Source organism: Armigeres subalbatus, chromosome 3, assembly GCF_024139115.2.
Source record: "Armigeres subalbatus isolate Guangzhou_Male chromosome 3, GZ_Asu_2, whole genome shotgun sequence".
In the NCBI taxonomy this organism is placed as follows: Eukaryota; Metazoa; Arthropoda; class Insecta; order Diptera; family Culicidae; genus Armigeres; species Armigeres subalbatus.
In genome coordinates, this window is record NC_085141.1 from 302627347 (window position 1) to 302643350 (window position 16004).

Here is a 16004-nt window from a genome sequence, read left to right on the forward strand (position 1 = left end):
TTAAAAGTTCCGATAGTCGTGGGTGTTCCTATAGTTGCGGTAGTACGGTTTGCAGGGAATCAACTAATTAAACGCAGTAACCCACATTACCAGTCAATTAGTTTACCTGTCATAACACGATAGAGACAAAAACAACATTGGAATTCCATTTAAACTGGTAAAGTATCTTTAAAATACTTTTTTTTCTCTCCCTTGCGTCAATAGTTGCGGTAGTGTTCCAATAGTTGCGAATCACATATAAAACCTATGGGATTCGCAACTACAGGAACAATAATAACAAAATAGCACAACTATTGGAGGATTGATTTCAGGTAACAGAAAAGGATTTTGATACAATTATGGCACGCTCTGGATAAAATTGAAATAATGAGCTTTCGGATGCACTCTCAAGGTAAAGGAAATGAAATACAGATTAGAAGTAATCGAGAAATTAGTGTTGGAACGTGCTTAGTTCCTCCACTATTGGGTGCTGTGTGGCATTGAAACAGTACACTCAGGCAAATTGGCTATCGAATATCATAATTCTGCCTTTTGGAAATTTGCAATAAGTTTTGGATTCAAAATTCAAAAGGACTCATTATGAAATAAATTTTCATGGTCAATACAAAACTATACATTTTCTTAAGGCACATTTATGAAATTACAATGAAGCATTATAAACGCTGTACGCTACACATGAATTAATCCATAGCCCTACCTTATGAATCGCAGAAGTAGTATTTGGAGGTCATAACCATGCCTTATGAATTTCGTATATTTTTAAGAAGTGTCCTAATTAATTCATAATGCAGATTTATGAATTCATTATTGCATTTTGCGATATATTAAGCGATTCATAATGCTGCATTATGAATTCCTAATTAGCGTATATTGAAAATTTTCTTGAGTTATGGCCCGTTTACATATGAGCTAGTTCTAGCGGACAATACACTATCCGACAATACTAGCGCGATATTAGCACAATGTAAACAGGAATTGTCCTCGCTAATAAGCGTTTAGATTAAGCTAATTTCGTGCTAGTATTGTTGGATAGTGCATTGTCCGCTAGAACTAGCTCATATGTAAACGGGCCATTATAAACATGCGTGATTATTGTCAGATGGTAATCAAATTTTTTTGTTCATTCATATAGTTATGCATACATGACATGTGATTTCATATTTGCGTTTCGGTTGTATTCGAGGGGGTATGAAAAAATGGGCGATGGAGAACGCGTTTCAAAATATCTTTGAATCTAGAAAAAGGTAATTATTTTATTCGAATTAAACCCGTTCCTTTTCACATATTGGGCCAATTATTATTTTACCGTTGAACACTATATTGTTCACCGTCGACACTTAAGAACACTTCAACTTAATATTTTCTTCACACCCCCTCGATGATGAATTCAACCGCACGACTTGAAAACTTTGCAATGAGTGAGAACATGATTCTCTTGACAGAACGCCTTCCTTTCGATTAGGGTAACTAAAATGAGCATGATGTCTTTCATAAAATGCCTTATGATTTTCTTCAAATCAGCTTTGAACAAAATTTCAAAAGGTGTCTCATGAAATTCAATCCATGCAACGAATAAACAACATACGTCCGCTAATGAAATCTAAAGAGCTGAAGATGGAAAACATGAGAGACTTATGTTTCAAATATTTTCATCAATCTTGTAGATTCATCATTTGTGCCTTATGTATTTCGCATGTTCATTTGCCTGAGTGTACTTGCCGTTTACTACATAAATCATATATTTAATTGCTTTGAAACCATCGAAGTAGGCCTAATGCGAACCACAACTGAGAGTCACATCATCAGCAATCACAGCAATCGGGGAATGTGTCGTCCGTCATATTCAGTGAACAAACAGTGCGATAAGACGTTTCAAGTGGCTCCCGCTTGCCAACAGTCAGGATGAACTCTACATTTTGCGATCCTGCTGGATTTTCAGCCTTTAAAAAAAAAGTAGTAATGAACAAGCGGGAGCACCCATAAAGAAATTGAATTGTTTGTGCAAGTGGAAGTGATGTGGTCGAATACATGGATATTGGTTGAGTAAATTTTAGAAAATGAATTAAAACTGGACCTGTTATTTTCTGCAGATTTGAAACACTAAGGAATCACGAGATTCAATTATTTTCCAATACTGATCCGTCTTAAAAATGTGAGGCGAAGGCAATACCAAAGAACTCGCGATCCCGCGTTTAAAGTTATTTGGCGAGATTTGCAAAATGAAATTAAAAAACGTTTCGCTATTCTGAGAAATACCAACTTTGAGAATAATGTCTCGAAGTTGGATCCCAGTTCGAAACCTTTTTGAAAATTAACGAAAATTCTTAAAAAACCTCAAAAGCCAATTCCAGCGCTTAAAGAGGGAAATAAAATTTTATTAACAAATGGCGAAAAGGCTCAAAAACTTGCTCAGCAGTTCGAGAGTGCCCATAATTTTAGTCTAGGTCTCACTAATCCAATTGAGGATCAGGTTACACGGAGCTTCGAAGACATTCTCAATCAAGAGAATGTTTTTGACCCTTCGTTGGGAAATAATTTGGATGAAGTGAGATCTATTACTAGAAAATTTAAAAATATGAAAGCCCCGGGTGATGATGGTATTTTCTACATACTTATCAAAAAACTTCCTGAGAGCTGTTTATTCTTTTTGGTTAATTTATTTAACAAATGTTTTCAATTGGCATACTTTCCAGATAAATGGAAAAACGCCAAAGTTGTTCCAATTTTGAAGCCGGACAAAAATCCAGCTGAGGCTTCTAGTTATCGCCCAATCAGTTTGCTTTCTTCAATAAGCAAACTGTTTGAAAAGATTATTTTAAATAGAATGATGGTTCATATTAATGACAATTCTATTTTTGCTGATGAGCAATTTGGTTTTCGCCATGGGCATTCAACCACTCATCAGTTATTAAGAGTTACGAATTTAATTCGGATCAACAAATCTGAAGGATATTCGACTGGGGTTGCTCTTCTTGATATAGAGAAAGCATTTGACAGTGTTTGGCATGAAGGTTTGATTGTAAAATTGATGAATTTTAATTTTCCTCTGGACATAACTAAACTGATCCAAAATTATTTATCAGATCGCTCACTGCAGGTAAACTATCAGAATTCTAAATCTGATAGATTACCTGTTAGAGCTGGTGTTCCCCAAGGCAGCATACTGGTGCCCATATTGTATAACATTTTTACTTCTGACTTACCTGATTTACCACCAGGGTGTCAAAAATCTTTGTTTGCAGATGACACAGGTCTCTCAGCCAAAGGGCGAAGCCTTCGTGTCATTTGTAGTAGATTGCAAAAAAGTTTGGATATTTTCTCCACTTACTTGCAAACATGGAAAATTTCCCCAAATGCTTCCAAAACTCAGCTTATAATTTTCCCACATAAGCCGAGAGCTTCTTATTTGAAACCTTCTAGCAGACATATTGTCTCTATGAATGGGGTTCCAATTAATTGGTCTAGCGAAGCTAAATATTTAGGACTTCTGCTAGATCAAAAATTAACTTTTAAAAATCACATTGAAGGCCTTCAAGCCAAATGTAACAAATATATTAAGTGTTTATATCCACTTATAACAGAAAATCAAAACTTTGTCTCAAGAACAAACTTTTGATTTACAAACAAATTTTAAGACCAGCCATGTTGTATGCTGTGCCAATATGGACTAGTTGCTGCAATACCAGAAAGAAGGCACTTCAGAGGATTCAAAATAAAATTTTGAAAATGATTCTGAAGTTGCCTCCGTGGTATAGTACCAATGAACTTCATAGAATTTCTAATATTGAGACATTGCAACAAATGTCCAACAAAATAATTTCCAATTTTAGACAAAAATCGTTGCAATCTTCTATTGCAACGATAAGCTCTTTGTACCCTTAGTATAAATTAGGTTAAGTTTAGTTTAAGTAGAAAACATTGTAATTCCTACATGGTTTAATTCAACCAGAGGAAATATCCTAACTGCCAGAGGCAATTGAAATGTATTAATAATAACTAAAAGCGTAACATAGCAAATAAGGATGATAGTGTTAAGAAAACACGGAACACCTAGTCTAGGAGATGAATGCATGTAATAGATAAATAGCAAAAAAAAATTAGTTAAAAAAAAAAAAAAAAAAAATATTTTCCAATTGTTTTGGTGTATGAATGCTTCATTTTATGTACGGATCAATCCATTTTGCGTTGCGGCGGTTTCCTTAGCAGCAGCATAGTAGTTTCATTTAATGGAAACAAGTTTCAAACATGAATAAAACCCTGCTGGAGAAGCCAGTGAGTTTGTTTTAATTTACCTCATATTCAAACTAGAATGGAGTTCGAGGGTTTGCAACGAGACTGAATCACTACTGATTTCACTCTAAAAGTGATTTGAAATCGTTGGTCCATTTGAGAGCTGTAAAAAATGTTAAAACGATGAAAGAATGAGATGTTAATTGTTTTTTTTTAGTTGTTAAACTTTTCTTCATCTACATCTTTATTTTCGCATAGAAAACTATGAAATGTGAATTTAAAAAAAAAAGATTAGTGTTTTTGTTACAGATGCTACAATTGTCCAATGCATGGACATTTTTCTTAGGTTGGTCCCCTATTTTAAAACCAACTTAAGGCCCAAATTACCGTAATCCAGTCATTGACAAGAAAAATGCCACGTGCTTGTACCACCCCCAGGAAAAAATCCGCCCACTGAGGAGAAAATGCATTCCCCAGCTGAATCGGGGAAGCACTCTTGTTTTAAAACTACATCAACATATAGTGGTGACTTCAATACATCCGTGGGATGCTTCATTTGGATGAATTTCGTAATATTATTTGAAAAAACTGCCTTCTGCAGAAAATATTGCAAAGTTGAAAAAATATTTTTCCAGGAGGGGAAACCGTCGATTTACTCTCACGCTCTCTTATATTTTACAGATACTCGAAAATCATCGTTCAGTGTTGCGTGTTGATTTGTTCTATATGTTATGCTTATTTTCTCGAATATGTACGTAAACATCAAGCAATAATCTATGAAAATGATGCTTTTCATGCTATATATTGACACTAAATATTAGATGTGAGCTAGAACTGTAAAAACGCAAGCATTCATAAGCAACGCAGGTTATTTATTTTTTCATAATTCAAGAGTTGATAATGTAATGTAATGCTAAAATAATAATGTAATGCTAAAACGGCATCACTTTTCATGTACACAGAGAGAAGACCGATCATATGGTCATGTAAACAATCCGTTGAATCTGGACGAACATTTGAGAAGGTAGTCAACTGCATCATAATTTTACATTCATGTAAAATGCATGTAGGAAACTGTGTAATTAGGAGAAGGATGCACAACAAATCAATCTCAGATGCATGTTTGAGGTTGTTTAAGCGTATCACTATAATCTGTGCGCTGTACAGGTATTGAAAAGGACGTTAATATTTTGTGGAAATATATAGAGTTTGATACCTTTTTAAATGTTTGTGTACTTTGTACAAAATCAGATCTGAGCGAATGAGTAGGCTCTCCGCAAAAAGAAGAAGTGAACAGCAAGAAAAAGAAGTCGATTTGATGTATGACATTTGAACCTTAAGCAAATAAATGGACGGAATTAATTATTCTATCAAACCCACAAACTTGTACTTCCAGAAAAAAAGAAAAGGTAGGCCCAAGCACACGTATAGGGCAGTTCATAGCTACCAAACGAAACTTTTTCTGGTAGTGGTATCATTTTTGATACCAGTATTAATAAAATATGTTTAGTACGACTTAGTATTATGCATATTTGAATAAGCGTGATTGAGTACGAGTTATTGTTATGATGTTTTAAATGAGCGCGAGTGGTGCTCGCATAAAGTGCTCAGTACGACTTATTGTTATGATGTTTTGAATGAGCGTGAGTGGTGTTCGCATAAAGTGCTCAGTGCAACTTAGTGTTGCTAATCTTCGTGAAAAAGCGCGAGTGGTACTCGCATGAAGTGCTCAGTACGAGTTATTTGTATGACTTTTTGAATGAACACGAGTGCTGCTCGCCTAAATTAGTAAGTGAGACCTATTGTATTGTCGCGCTTATCTTTTTCTATAATGCTGCGGCGGTCTTACACTCACAGGCTCGACTGCGAAAGTAAACGTCAAGATAGCCGCCGTGTTAAAAGATAGGCAGAATTTTCCCGCTCAAAACAAAACCACGTGCGTTTCGCGAAATGACAGCAGTGTTCGATTGTATTAGTGAGAGGCAATTGGAGTCACTGAGTACATAGAGAGTGTTTATCATGGCAAGTGCATACGGTGGGTGAGAATTTCATTGACTCTGTTGTGTTTAGTGACCGTAGCGATTATCTGAGAAGCAACCTGCAGGAAGGTGCAGTATTCTATTTTATCTCGAGATGCATAATAGCTAATCTTCGTAAGGAGCGCGAGTGGTTCATATAATTACATTTTAAAATGAGATATAGTCAGTTGCATTCTAATAAAATGCCACTTGAGGCCACAAAAATAATGTTTGCGCCTTATAATTGGGTTTCTGGAGAGACGAATTTCGACGGATCAGCCAGCATAGCATATTTGCGGTATCTAGTCAGTGTAAACATTGTATTTGGAGATCTCATATCTTGAGAACAACACAATTTGACAAGCTGAGTTCAACTTCGTCTCACAGTTGTTAAGTGACGTATGTAGAATGGGCCACATATAGTAAACGAGTTAATATTTTGGTTATCTCATAATAAAACATAACAAAACCACAGTTTTCATGTTTTATCATTGAAAACCAATTCAAATGACAATTTTTTCACAAAAAAATCCTAAGAAGAGGGGAAATGTGTGGCAGTAAAACAGTACTTGCCGTTTACTACATAAATCATATATTTAATTGCTTTGAAACCATCGAAGTAGGCCTAATGTGAACCACAACTTAGAGTCACATCATCAGCAATCACAGCAATCGGGGAATGTGTCGTCCGTCATATTCAGTGAACAAACAGTGCGATAAGACGTTCCAAGTGGCTCCCGCTTGCCAACAGTCAGGATGAACTCCACAGGTGCTGCAGGAGAAATGTTTTCTGATACGAAGGGGTTTCTAAATCTAAAATAGAATTCGTTATCCAAAAACTATAACATTCTAATTGATGATAATTATAAGGATATATGATATTAACTCTTAACTTATCTTTGTATGTATTTCGGAAAATCGCCAAAAATTTGAATAATGAATCAAGATTTCTAGATCTTGTGAGGATTATAAACATATTTCTTTAATGCAATCTCCGTTGTGAGTGAAAATGTTACCTAAATTTTGTCTTAATATTTTCACCAAATTCGAATGCTTTGTAGATTTTTCTGTCATTGTAACAAAGATTTATATAATTCTGAAAAGCTTTATTAATATCTGTTCGGATATAAATTCTTCGACTGTAAGGGATATCTTTCTGTGGCAGAATTATATTGAGTAGCGAAAATAAGAAGCTTCATATAAATTGGATTGGACATACCTTGCGATTGACTCGAAGATTTGCAAAAGAATTATCGTTTCTCGAAACTTCATTGGCCGGATTTGTGTACATCTGCTTATTTTGATGTAGTTCTAAAACGCTAATCTGATAGAACAGGAATGTTTATATCATTAAACAATTATGTTTCTGAACTTGGTTCAATCAAAAGAACTTTCTAATGTATATAAATAAGGTGAAAGTTTCAGCGTGACAAGCTATGACAAAAAGACATATTTAGCGTAAATGTCAATATTAGACCATTAGAGAAAGAGTTTACGAATAACGGCTTGTATCTATCTAAGGGCAAGTTTGCAACAAACAGAAATAACACCATACCAAGGATGGAAAAAATATTTAAAAAGAAATTTGAAATGAGCATCAGTTGTTGATTAATGTCCAAATATTGCAACTTTCTGAGTACACATTCTGGACACTCCCAATTTAATCGAATTTTCATGTTCCGTTGGCCGAATGATCCAATGCATAGTCTCATCTTTCCATTGTAATGCATCAATAAGTAGATGACTGCGTTTTAAATCCACAGTTTCGGCATGAACTTATTGTGTATACCAGTATACCTACATTCTCAGATTTTTAACGAACACGTTAACGAAGCACGATTTGAAGAGTAACGCATTGTAATGCTTACCTTCTTGAACAAACTGATCTCATTAAAATTTCATTTAAATATCGGATTCTTCGACCAGGAAACTAGTCAAACAAATGCAGAACAAATTTATATTTTGAAACCTGCGACGGAATTAGCAGCGGCAATTATTTTAATTTAGAAATCAAGAAAATGTTGACAGGGGTCCAGGTCAATTTAATTACCCTACTTGGACTTTACAACATGCAGCAACAATTTCGAAAGAGCGGAGCAGAATTGGGGATCGTTCAATTACGTCCATCGTTTTTCAGCATTTACAACCACCCTCCCTCCCTCCTGTCACAATCTGTCGCAAATCACTGACCCCCTCTCCCCCTGTACGTACAAGTGTTTAATATATAATGGTTCGTCATCATTGTACACAACTTTTTTAAGAAATTTAGTGGTAATTAATTTCCTTAACAGCAAATTAAAATATTTTTTAGCTAATCAAATTGATTCTTAAATGCAATAAGGTAATTTTTCTTGTTGGACGTAACACAAGACGAAACCCTCCATTCCCCGTGTCACAAACTGTCACAAATTCTGGAATCCCCTCCCCCTCTCAAACCTTGGACGTAATTTTTGAACGATCCCTAAACACTAGGATTCATTAGTGCAGAAAATCGTTGTAACTAAATTTTCAAATGGCTGTATCTCAGTGGTTTTTCAACTGATTTTCTCAGTTTTTTCACCAACCACTTAGCCATCTTTTCTAGTTTCTGGACATTGGAAGATATTGTATTTAAGGGGGTTCAATTTTTCACTAGAGCTGTGGGAGTAAAGCAACGGATTTAGAAAAATGCAATTTTGGAGATATATTTATATTTCATTACCAAAAATGATATCTATTCATATAGTGATGATGGAAATGATAAAATAACACATGAAAGACATCACCCTTAACATAAAAACACATTTTGAGCATCCCTACTATGCATACGATGATAGTTCGGTGCCTTTAGGAACCACTCTATACTACAGGATGTATGAAGCTCCAGAAAATGTTTTCAAGCATGTTGTCTACTGTGAACTTATTAAAATAAATGTAACCTATGTACGAAACATGTGTTATAATAAATTATGATGTTCTAGGATCTCCGAACTGTACTGGAATTTGAATCAAATGGTCTACTGAATCAACCAAGGCTTCCATGATGTCCACAGCAGCGGTATCAACCCAATTATATCCTCCGAGTATTTGTCTATCCCTTGCGTCTCAAATCCAGGCATATGAGATGTTGTAGGATCTCCAAATTGTCCTGGAGTTTTAACGAAATGGTCTACCGAATCAACCAAGGCTTCCATGATGTCCCATACCGCGGTTTCAACCCAATTATGTCCTACGAATTGTCCTGGATCTTGAGTAAAATGTTCTATCGAATCAATCAAGGCTTCCATGATGTCCTCAGTCGCAGTCAGTGGTGGAAATCTGTGAACCTTGCTCACAAAACGAGAAGTAGGCAATGCAAAATACTCGCGAACACTTGTTTTGCCTTTTTCTTGCCTACCTAGTACTCGCATAGAAAACAGAATCAACGAACCCCGAAAAATGTTCGTGAAGCTTCGCGAGTCATTCGGATTAATTTGCAAAATGTCATAAAAGAACTTCGGAACATGTTTATCACGGATGTTCGAGGTGTTCGAGCAAGAACACCTTTGTTTATAGTTATTGTGTTTATCACAAGTGAAATTTATCCATTGTATTCGAAATAACCACAAATACTCGCGGCCGTGATTTTTACTCCCGAACAAAATTCTGCCCTGCTTTTTTACTTTGCTCTGTCCGTACTCGCGAACAAAGCAAGCACCAGAAAAATGCAGGCAGTAGGTTCGCGCGAGTGTGGCATTTTTTGTAGGCCCAATTACACTCTTTTCTTACTCGTGAAGCGAGTATTTCCACCACTGAACATAAACCCTATTATGTCCTCCGAGTATTTGTCTTTCACTTGCATATCAAATCCAGGCATTTGAAATGTTGTAAGATCTCCAAATTGACCTGGAGTTTGAGTAAAATGGTCTATCGAATCAACCAAGGCTTCCATGATGTCCCCTGCCGCAGCATTAACCCAATTATGTCCCTCCCTTATTTATTTTCACTTGCTTCTCAAATCCAGGCGTTTGAGATGTTGTAAGATCTTCAAATGGTCCTGGAGTATGAGTAAAATGGTCAATTGAATCTACCAAGGCTTTCATTATGCCCCCAGCCGCGGTATCAACCCAATTATGTCCTCCGAGCATTTATCTTTCACTTGCGTCTCAAATTCAGGCATTTGAGTTGTTGTAAGATCTCCAAATTGTCCTGGAGTTTGAGTAAAATGGTCTATCGAATCAACCAAGGCTTCCATGAAGTCCCCAGCCGCGGCATCAACCCAATTATGTCCTCTGAATATTTGTCTTTCACTTGCGTCGCAGTTTCAGGCAATTGAGATGTTGTAAGATCTCCAAATTGTCCTTGAGTTTGAATCAAATGGTCTATCGAATCAACCAAAGCTTTCATGATGTCCCCAGCCGCGCTACCAACCCAATTATGACCTCCGAGTATTTGTCTTTTACTTGCATTACAAATCCAGGCATATGAGATGTTGTACTTTATTTATGATGTTTATTGTTTATTATTATTATAATAATCATCCGACAGTGTATGTTTGTCTTAATGAAACTTTACTCTAAAAACCTCAATTTTAAGAACATCACTTTGTCAGTCGAAGTCGAATTTCGGGCACGTCTCGTTAAATCCGATCATCATTGATCAAATTGGTACAATCAGGTCCTGATAATGGTGTCCTCGAAATAAACGGAAGAAGACACTAGAATGGAGCGTATATGCAAGCACATTGAAGTCCATTATCACCAAAAAATAGGGGGAGGGGGGTGGTTACCCGATACACCAACAAGAACTTTGGTAAGTCTGCAAGTTGTACTCCCGGAATACATCAATGATCATCTGCAGGTTAAACATCTGATCCGTCGTAGATCGATCCTCAGGAAAACCTGCCTGGTTTCGCTAACGAAGGACTCTTCTAGCTGTCTCAGTCTGTTAAACAGAATACGCGACAGAATTGTGTACGACGGTCATTGCTTTCAAAAGTTATGAAGAGAATGGTGAAACAATCCAAAAAGGTTGGTGTCTTGGTTCAATCAAAGTCAATTGCCTATTTCCGGGGATTAAACCACCCGACTTTAACGTTAATTTACAATGTTATGAAAATTTATATGTGAATATGTACGTTATGTGGAAGATATTGAATTGGAAAATGTATTTGAGGTAACCTTTTTCCCTTCGATGGGACTCGAATCCATGACCCTACAGTACGCTAGACTGGTGCTTTAACCAACTAAGCTACGAAGGACCTCCGTCGGCCTTCACAACCTAGCGGCTACTGAACGAGCTCGAGATTCCCAAATTGGACGCATAGTCAAACCACTCGCAATCCATTTCTCAAGCCAACACTCAAGTACACGTCCACATTAGAGGAGCGTGAGTATTTAGCATGTCTGGCGGCTATACACATTCTTCATCAGCAACTGTACTGATCAAGTGAGGTTCTGTAAGCTATTTGCCAGCCGGTCGTCAAGCTCAGACCCGACCGCATTGCGTAGGCAAGAGCACGCAACTCAGGTTCAGCAGATTTAAGGGCCTGAGTAAACCATCGAAATAAGGAGATATATCGAGATATAGATTATCGAGATGTAGAGAGTCGACTGTATATGCGCAACAAAATTTAATGTGATTATTGCTTTTGTAGAAACTGAAAATCAACGCGCTTCGAAATTATAGAATAGAAAAATATATTAAGCTCTTTTAGTGGAATGTATTCAACTGTCTAAGACGAATGAGGTACTCTCCATTTAATTCCACCAATTATTTTCGATATCTTTGCAGATACGTATTTCGACCACAACTGTGTGGTCGTCTTCAGTGTCTCGTACTTCAATCTACTTGTAAGTCGTCGTAAGTCGAGTACGTATCTGCAAAGATATCGAAAATAATTGGTGGAATTAAATGGAGAGTACTTAATTCGTCTTAGATGGTTGATTGTAGAATATTTAATTAAAGATTTTAAAATTCATAATTCTGTAAACTGCTCAAAATATTTCAATTTCAAGCAGTGTAGAATAAAGTAACCATGATTTCGTGAAAATACTCCAGAAATAACTGTTATTATATAACAGAAAATCATCTCTTTGATGGTAATTGATGTATTTTTTAATTTCGGCTTTTAAAGTTCATCGTTATATCAATTCATTTCATTCATTTATTTAGTTAACATCTAAACAGATAACACTGAATCAACAATTTGACGCCACAATGCACGGTTCGAGGCCGCATCTCTCCATCCTCGGATACGCCCCACGCTCGCCAAGTCGTTCTGCACCTGGTCTGCCCATCTCGCTCGCTGCGCTCCACGCCGTCTCGTACCTGCCGGATCGGAAGCGAACACCATCTTTGCAGGGTTGCTGTCCGGCATTCTTTATATCGTTATATCAATATAACAAGTGAAACGTATCACTTCACACTAATAATTTCTCACTTCTCGCTGTGAAAAGTGAAAGGGGCGAAGTGAGTAGTGAGACGCCTCTTTTCTCACTTCGTACTTCTCACTTTTCACAGTGAGAAGTGAGAGAAGTGCGAAGTGAGAACTGAGAAATGAGGAGTGATGGTGTGAGACGTCCCACTACTCTGCACTTCTCGCATTAAAAAGTGAGTAATGAGATGTCTCTCTTCTCATTCCTAATTTCTCACTTCTCACTGTGAGAAGAAAAGTGAGAAGTGAGAAATTAGGAATGAGAAGAGAGACGTCTCACTTCTCATTCCCCATTTCTCACTTCTCACATTGAAAAGTGAGTAGTGCGAAGGGGGCAGTGAGACGTTTCACTACTCAATTCACACTTCTCATTTTTACAGTGAGAAGAGAAAAATTAAGAGTGAGAAGTGTGACGTCTCTCTTCTCATTCATAATTTCTCACTATTATTAACTATTCGGCCAAATGACCCTTTCGGCTAAAAGACCCATTCAGCTAAACGACCTTTTCGGCCAAACGACCCTTTCGGCCAAACGACCCTTTCGGTCAAACGACCTTTTTGGCCAAATGACCCTTTCGGCCAAATGACCCTTTTGGCCAAACATCCGGTCAAACGACCTTTGGAGTGCTGTCAAAAATCGACTTTTAAAATATTCGGGGGAAATTGATCCCTCTCCAAGAACTTGCTTTGATAAAATTAGAAACGTGCCCTCAGATTTTTTAAATATTTTTCGTCATTGATCAGCAAGGCTTGACTCGTCTTCTTCTTGTCAGATCACCGTGGCGTGCGTACTTCCCCACGGAGAGCTACTGTCATTCTATTTCGCTGCGGCCATCTGGAGTCACACAATAGTCCTACGTCGGAAGAAGACCTCAGTTGAACAGTTCGCAACAATTTTGTTTCAGCAACTTTTATTTGGCTTGTGGAGGTCGTTGCTCGGGGATAGTCTAGCTCAATTTTCAATTTAAGAATATGTATACACAGTGATAAAAATACTATTATTTACTTAAATTCCAAAGTAGTTAACATGTAATGAACATATACACACCTTGTTGTAGAAGTTGAATAAAGATTTATCTCTCCATTGAGTCCAATGTTCACTGCCAGTTTGCGTCTATCCCAGCATCCTTAATCGAAAAAGGTCGAACTCACCTTAATTCCATTTTAGCAAGCCTTCGTTATGCCATTTTCCATTCTTCGAGCAAAACACCTTTGTTCGCTAAATAGCCATTTCCCCAGCTTCACCATTAGGTTCATCATCAGTAAGTACAAGGGAACAGGTTAGAGTAATTTGCGGCCTACATCCCATTCTTGTCCGAATGTACTCACCTACCCTTATCCAACCGAATGTACCCAACGGAAAAGTATCGTGCCGAAGCACACCTGACCTGGCACGATGGAAAGCTTGCCATGGAGCGGGAATGAACTTTTATTATGGACCGAGGTGTTATTGTTGTGGCCAAAAACTTTTGACTTATTGCATGGTTGGAGGTCGGTGTTGTGTGTTATTGTTGTGTGGGAGAGGCCGAACACCATCCGAGGCGCACGATCCTAAATGAGAAAAAACGACCAGGAAGGGATTAATTGAGTGGTTTTGTTAAACGCCAAAGGGGACCCCAACGTGGCAGCCTGCCAAGTTGTGGCTCTTTATTTGAGGGTCGGGTTCCTGTAGCAGTTTGCCGGGGAAAGTGAAGGTGATTCTGTTACAGCTTTTGAGTCCTTGCTGACACACAAAGGAGCTGAATGGGAAAAAGGCGTTTTTCAGTCGAGGGAAATAATATGCCATTGCAACAATATGTCACAATGAAAGGAGGAAAGTTGAATGGAAACCTTACAGCTTCCAGGAAAGGGGAATGTAGCGTTCAACATAATGAACCTATTATGGGATTATGTCAATTTGCTGAGGTCCGCTTTTTTATGAAACTGAATTGTTTCCGTAAATTGGATCCAGCCTAACCAATATGCTTTTTATTAACATTCAGTATAATGGAACATTATTTTTGAATGCGAGTTACGCAAGATAAATTTTTACTGTCTAAAATAACATTCTCCTGGTAAAAGAATTTTTAGATTCAACATGGAAATTAAAACGTTCACTAGTACTGACTTCATCGTAAGCGACCTCAATTTCAAAGTCTGAGTACCATCAAGTAAATGAATAAATCCGGCATAAAAGACGCTGCATAAGAAGTCTAACGTGCCTCGCCGGAAGCGCAAAGTATCAGTCACTTAGAACAAGTTGTTATGGTTCTCAAGTGCCATTTAATTAATTTTGCCACTTTTTTATTCTGCCTCATCGAGCAGGCAGGGCCTTTCATCGCGATAGTTAGCATGAAGGTAAGGACGCGACGTCCGCTGCGCTTCAACCAACAACGCAACGGACGGGAAGCAAGGAAGGCTTGCAACGACCAACGAACGGGTGCGATGACGATGGATGCTAACATTTTTCCGCAGGAGTCGAGTCTTGCACCAATTTATGCCAGCTCGTCGTCCTCGTCCACTCAGACCTGGCGCGACGCTGCTGGTACTGCTGGGCGGGTTATTTAGCTCAACGGGACACTTATGGTCTATGGAGTGCAACCATCGCTGCTCAGCTTACCACCGTCGTCGCGGCCACCCACCGAATAATAATAAGAGGATTGAAAACCACCACCGACCGCATCGCTTCGGAGGGTGTCTGAGTGGAACGTGATTTTTTCATAATTTCGTTGGTCACTGGGCGGGCGCGATAGTTCGGTGGGTTGGGATGGACCACTGTCGTCGCTCAGCAGGGGCTTATAACGGCATTAACCACATGCATAAACGCACGTGCTTCCCGGTCGTAGTGTCAGTCGGTTGATTGACCGAAGATTTCCATGGAGTGGGACACTTGAATTTTAAATTTTGGTTGCATTGTTTTCAGTGTTTGTTTTTTCCCGTTGGATAATGGCAATACAAAATAGTATATGATACAACAAAACTTGCTGGAATGGAGGCGATATATGTACGTCCAATACATACGTTTTGGGGAATACGCATATCAGTCCCATTTTTCCTGGATTTCCTATTCATATGGGACGAATATGCGATTGTGGGCAGTATGTAGCCGGCACTTAAGCATATAATGTGACACGATATACGAACTTATGTTGACCGGGTGAAAGAAGATCAGCAGTTATGAATATTTAATCGCATCACGCAGAACTGAGAGATTCTTTCCCTGGATGACCCGCAAGCTGGGGAGCAACCTTTCCTTTGTGGAATTGGACCAGTCTCTAGCAGCTGGCAACACCTCGACAGTCCGATAAACTATTCTCATGAATTAGGTCGTAAATTAAATTTCTTTTTAAAAAATATGAATGATTTCAATGTTTGTTTGTTTGT

The 16004-nt window shown here is 37.9% G+C and overlaps 1 protein-coding gene across 2 annotated transcripts in view; it reads left to right on the forward strand.

Annotated features, from left to right (window-relative positions):
• Window positions 1-16004, forward strand: part of LOC134225026 (uncharacterized) — a 304150-nt gene that overhangs the window by 206842 nt on the left and 81304 nt on the right. The gene's annotated exons all lie outside the window — the stretch shown is intronic.